Below are 6,444 nucleotides of genomic sequence, written 5' to 3'. Positions count from 1 at the left end.
AGCCAGAGTAATCTGGATTAGGTATGATGATACGTTCATCATTTTCATCGGAATCCCATTTCGATTCGGAATTTGTTGCAATTTTTGAGGATTTACGCTTTGACAATTTTTTTGCTGGGTGTACTCGAAAATTCCCAGGATAACAATGCGGTGAAGGTGTGGTTTGATGTCAGAGTGCAATAAAGCTTACGGAGTCGTTGGAAATTTTTTATTGAAAAACTATGCGCTTTTCGGAAAATTTGTCAAAAATAAAAAGTTCTTGTAATCAGCCGAGGAATACGCCTGAATTTTTCTGGAGCGTTTTGAGCAAAATTTGGAATTTTTCAAAAATTGTTCATATGCAAAATCCAAAATTTTGCTCAAAACGCTTCGAAAAAATTCAGGCGTATTCCTTGGCTGATTACAAGAACTTTTTTTCTTGATGATTTTTCCGAAAAGCGCATCGTATATTATAAAAAAATTCATGAATGTTTTCACAAAAATTTTGCCATTAAGACGCCATTTCGAAAATACTAAAACGAAAAATCGATCTTTGAACCATGAATTCTCAAAGTTTAGACATTTATTCCACCGGTTAGTGAGATTCAGGTTAATTACAGACTCGAAAAGCTTTGGAAAATGGTTCACAAAAAAAAAAATAGGCAAGAAAAATCACGTTTTTTTTTGTTTAAACTGCATTTTGGGATAATAAATACATTTTTTGAGGAATTTCATTGGCACCGTCGAAAAGAGGAGATCTTAAGCAATAAAAATATATGTGTCTCAATTTTTTCTAGTGTCGAATAGTCTTAGTTATTGGCTGTTGAAAAGCAGTGTACCGGTAGTGGCGTTTTGGCCGTTTAAGGGTTAAGGCCCTTTTTATGCGAACGCCCACATATATTCCTCAAAATCCTTTAAATATTGTGAAATCCTGTACACCTTAAAATCTTTTACATCTTTTAAAATTCATTTTAAAATGTTTTAATCTTTGCAATCCTCTGAACCTTATAAAATACCTTGATGTCCGTAGAAATCCCTTGAAATCCGGATGAATCCCTTAACATTTCATTTTGCTTCATTAACTCGCTCAAGTTCCCTACCAATTATTTGAATTCCTCTAAAATCTCTTACATTCCTTTGATACTCTTTTAAAGTCCCTTTATTTCTTTTATCTTTTAGATTTCTAGAAATCTTATCAAATATCCTGCAACCTTTCAAATCACTTGATATCTATTGAAAATTGTAACACCTTTTAAAATTTTTTTGACAATTTTTAAAACTTATAATCCTCTAAAATCAAATAAAACTCCTTGAAGTCTTTCACAATACTCAGAAATTGTTTCGAATCCCTTAAATCAGTTTAATTAATTTTTGAAATCTTCAAAATCTTGAAATATTTTGACTAATCGATTTTTGAGATGACGAGTGTATTACTTAAGCTAATCTACCATTGAAGATCCAAAATATATTTAAAGGCTATGTGGAAAAATAGTTGCATTAACAAGCAATTTTAGAAAATAGTAGCATCAGTATAATTTTTTGAAAATAACAGAAAAACAGTTGCACCGTTGAAAAAAAGTGTTAATAGGTAAAACAAACAAAATGAAAAATAAAACTTTGTATATCAATACTATCTTCAAGTTATTAACTAACGGAAAATGGATTTATTCCCTTTAGGTTCAGTAAAGGTATATTTTACTAATTATTCGTGGTACAATTTAGGATGATTGGAATTTTGAAAGTCCCTAAATAAACAGTTTGTTTTTATTTTTAGCAGTTTTCTCTTAGAATAGAGATAGAGAGTCGCGGGTTTTTAATAAATTTTACACTTTTTGTCTGATTTCTAATTAGAATGAGGTCATGCTTAATTATTATTATTAACGAACAATTTTTTTAACAGTTTATTATTATTGTTAATAATCTTCTTTTAGAATAATGCTAGAAAATTGCGTTTTTTTAAATTTATAACTATTTCCCTACAAAAGTAATGATTCAATCAAATTATTATTGTTTATAACAATCTCCTTCTTTGTTAATTTTATATAGTTGCCGTTTCTTCTTAAATGTTTAAATTTTTACTTATTTTCTTAGTACAGGAATAAATAATACAGATTAACAAATATAGTTGCTTAAACAGTTTATAATTTGTTATAACTATCTTCCCTTAAATAAGTGCTGAAAAGTTTCGACTTTTTCTAAACTCTTAAACTTTCCCTCCGGTTTTCATTTAGTGAGGTAATAAATAATGCAAATTAACAAACATGCGTATTTAAAAAAATGTATTTAAACAAAAAAGCTATTGTAAAAAAGAGACGAAAACAAAGAAAGATATTTGGATATCAGCCATATGTTTCTCTGTAATTTTTATTTATTGTTTGTTGATAACAAAAAACGCAAAGTAGAGTAACAAATTTCAGAAAAAATCAAAACTTTATAGCAATTATCTAAGAGAAGATAGTAATAAACAATCATAAATTGTTTAAGCAACTATTTTTATTAACTTGAATTAATTGTTACCTCAGTAAGTGAAAAGTGAGCAAGTAGTCAATAATTTCAGAAAAAAATCGCAATTATCTGGCATTAACTTAGAATAAGATAGATATTAACAATAAAAATTTGTTTAAACCATTATTTTTGCTCAAATTAATTAAGTATTCACTCACTCCAAGTTAAAAATAGACAAATAGTTAAAAAATTCAGAAAAAACGTAAGTTTCCACGATTAAGTAAAAAAATATTATTAAAATTAATAATAAATGGTTCAAAAAATTATTTTTGATTACTTTAATTAATTATTAGTTCACTCTATTAGACAAATTGACAAAAAGTTGTAAAAATCGGGGAAAACCGCAACTTTCTAGTATTAATATGGAAGAAGATAGCTATAAACAATAATAATTTGTTCAAACAATTCTTTTTTCTACATAAAATAAAATATGAACTCACTCCAAGTGAAAAGTAGAAAAAATTAACAAATTCAGAAACAACCGAAACTTCTAGCATTATTCAAAAATAATATTAACAATAAAAATAAATTGTTTAAACTACTCTTTTTGTAAACAATAATGAACAATAGTTCACTCTCATTGAAAATTCGACAAAAACTGGGAAAATAAAAAACGCGACTTTTTCTATCAATTCTTAGAGAAAATTGCTAAAAACAATAATAAATTGCTAGCATAATTCAAAAATAATATTAACAATAAAAATAAATTGTTTAAACTACTCTTTTTGTAAACAATAATGAACAATAGTTCACTCTCATTGAAAATTCGACAAAAACTGGGAAAATAAAAAACGCGACTTTTTATATAAATTCTAAGAGAAAATTGCTAAAAAACAATAATAAATTGCTTCAAACAATTGATTCAAACATCTAAATATTAGTATAAAGTAGTATTTCATGCATTAGAAACAATTTGCATTAAGAACACTGCAAAAAATTACGATTAGCGCCAAAAACCCGCTAAACTCATTTTTCACTGGTTTTTTTTGTCCCTATGGAGACTTACGAGGCTGAGATTAGAAATGTAATACTTTATTTGTATTCTATGGCTAATTGTGAAGAGAAATTTTGAGTTTCAACTCAATTCAGCTAATATTGACATTTCTTAATAAAATTTACAAAAGCGTATTTTTTTCTTAAGGGAAATGCGTTTTTAAACTTCATGGGGCTTGCGCCACCTCTAATTATGAAAATGGAGTTATTTTTTGTAAATTCAGACAAATTTCCGTCGAAAAGAAAAGTTTCCAATGCATTTTTGAATTGTCCTAATAATCACACAGTGTGTCAACTTATCAGGTTTTCCAGAACAATAACTCCGAAATCTCGATACTGCCACTTTTTAAAATAAGGATAACATTGATAAGATGAGGAGAGATTAAGTATCAGTGGGTAGGGTAATTTTCATATCCATGATCATGCCTAGATTTTACATAAATTATGACGTTAAAGGATTTGGCACAGCTGATTATACACATTTAATGTTTTTGTAAAGAAATAATTTGTTCTTATTTCTAAAGTCGTTTGGTAACAGTAGGTCGATAACAAAGTTATTTTCCATCGAAAGACAAGAAAAAGTGTTCAAAATAGTCGATTTATGTCAAAATGTTATAAGATGACGGAATCTAGTTCTCAGTTTGCGTTCCCTGAGCGATGAAAACCCAGAATTTGATGCTGCTTAACTTTTAAACTGTGTTTAACCTATGGGAATGATACGCTTGTTTCTAAAATAGGCTTTGAATTTAATTAACTTATTGTATTATGCCTTTATTTGAAAGCTCAGTGAAACAGAAGTCTGCACACGTATCATCCTCGCTGCTGAAGTATCATTTAAGTCCTTTAGATATACCGCCACCAGATGACTCGACTTCACTGGGTATGGGCCTGCGGAAATTTTTCTTTTACTAACGTGGGCTTAGAATCACTTTTTGAATTTAATTGCTAACCGTAATATAACGCGTGACCGCATCCAAATTTATTAGAAGCACTCGCATTTGCCTCGAGCTTCGGCCAGGGGAGAAAGGAAACTGCAGAAAACCGCCTTCAACACCAAAGCATCCTCGGCGTCAACCTGGTCGTCGTATGTCAGAGATGGTCACCCATCCCGAGTGTCATCCGTGCTCAAAATGGCTTAACATCCAGACTCTTCCCGATTTGAGATTCACCGAACAGCTAATGCCGTCGGTTAAGTCAAGGTATACTTTTTCAGTATAATCGCAAAAACAGTTTTTTTCATTTTTTCTCATTTCCTAGTAGGTTCACAGAAAAAACTAAAGTTAAATTTTGTTTCATCTAAAATTTCCCGTTGTTAAAGTTTACATGTTGTTTGGCGAAAGTTTACCCTACGATGGAATAAAAGCTGTCGTCTGCTACGGCGTCCTAAGCAGCAATGGGAAAACGGCAAAGTATGAGTAAATTCGAGCTATAAATCAGAACACCAGATTTATAGCAATCACCGAAAAAAAAGTTAAAATTTTTCGCAGGTAAAGCTTCAAACGGTTAAAAATTAAGCATTTTCGGCGAAGGTTTCGCCGAGGTTAGGAGAATAATTCTGATCTCATCAACTGCGTCACGCTGAAGTGAGCAAATTTTGGTAAAATATGTAGATTCAGCAACAGAAAACACTAAAAGAAAATTTTTGCTTACTGATCTATCTCCTTCGAAATAAATTACACAATTGTAGACGAATTAGAACTTACTTAATTCGACTTAACAAAAAGCGCAAAAAGCAAGTGACAGATGGAATTCCCCATTTCTCTTCAATTCAATGAAGTTAAACAACGTTAGATAGCGCTGGCGTCGTAATTCTCGCTACATCTCGAATAGAAATTGAGCGATTGACAAGCGAAAACTTATCCAGGCAAGGTTAAAAATAGGAAATTATCTTCGATTCATGTGAAGTTTATCTGGCAAGGTTAATTTTTGTTGTGGTGAATCTTTCACCTGAAATCGATGTAAACTTTATCTTTCGTTTTTTCTGTGTTTAGATGGCTCACGCATTTACATGTATTGTGTTCGCATACATTTCATTCATCCCCAAAGTTTAAAACGAATTGCTCTACTGGTTTTTTTAAATAATCAAAAATACCCACTGTCTAAAACGACCACGTAAGGACCACTTTCGCCTACTCAAGTTTCTTCTGATATTTTATTTTCCTTATTTGGCTTTGCGATATTTGTATAATTCAAAACTAAATCAGGAGTCCAAATTGCGCTAGTTTGAATAAGTAAATCAATGGTGGAAACACTGAAGGGAAATTTTCCGGTACATGCGGTTACTTTATTACACTATGAAGTTCAGAGAATTTTTCTTCGATTCGTATCCTATAGGAGTCTAGATGTACATTTCGTGGCGGACTGCCAAGCAGACACAATCCATACTATAAATACTGGCACCACTGTCCAATCGTGGCTCAACTTATCTCGCTTTATCCCGTTTCATTCCATTTCGTTCCGCGCCGTCCCACACGACCACCCTTCATGTTGGCGCTTCTTTTGTGCCACATGCACCTCAAGGGATCACAAGATTAATATTTTGTATTCATGAAAATGATAAATAGAAGACTTGTGTAAAAATAAAACAATCGACACAATTTTCTCATAAAGTTTTGTTTATTGGTATTTCCTATTCAATTAAAACCTTTTTTTCACTAGTCCTAACCCTAATTGTGATGAAAAAAGTGATAAGCGAGATCAAGAAGGGTATTTTGATTTTGAATTCATTTTTTAAATATTAAATAACAAAATTTGTATTTCAATGCTTGTAAAAACTCTGTGAAGGTAAGTATAATATATATAGTTGCAGATGCTTAAAATATATTTGAGGATTTATTTTAGCTAGATTTTGCAATATAATAAACTAATCATGCGCATAATAAGCGGGAAATCCCTAATGGACAAAGTAAGTAACGAGATAATTCTAAAAGAATGTGGTGCAGAAGAGACGCTAGTAGACACATGGGA

This window comes from Belonocnema kinseyi, chromosome 4 (assembly GCF_010883055.1).
Source record: "Belonocnema kinseyi isolate 2016_QV_RU_SX_M_011 chromosome 4, B_treatae_v1, whole genome shotgun sequence".
NCBI lineage: Eukaryota > Metazoa > Arthropoda > Insecta > Hymenoptera > Cynipidae > Belonocnema > Belonocnema kinseyi.
The sequence above is the reverse complement of the archived record's forward strand: the minus strand, read 5'-3'. Positions refer to the sequence as shown.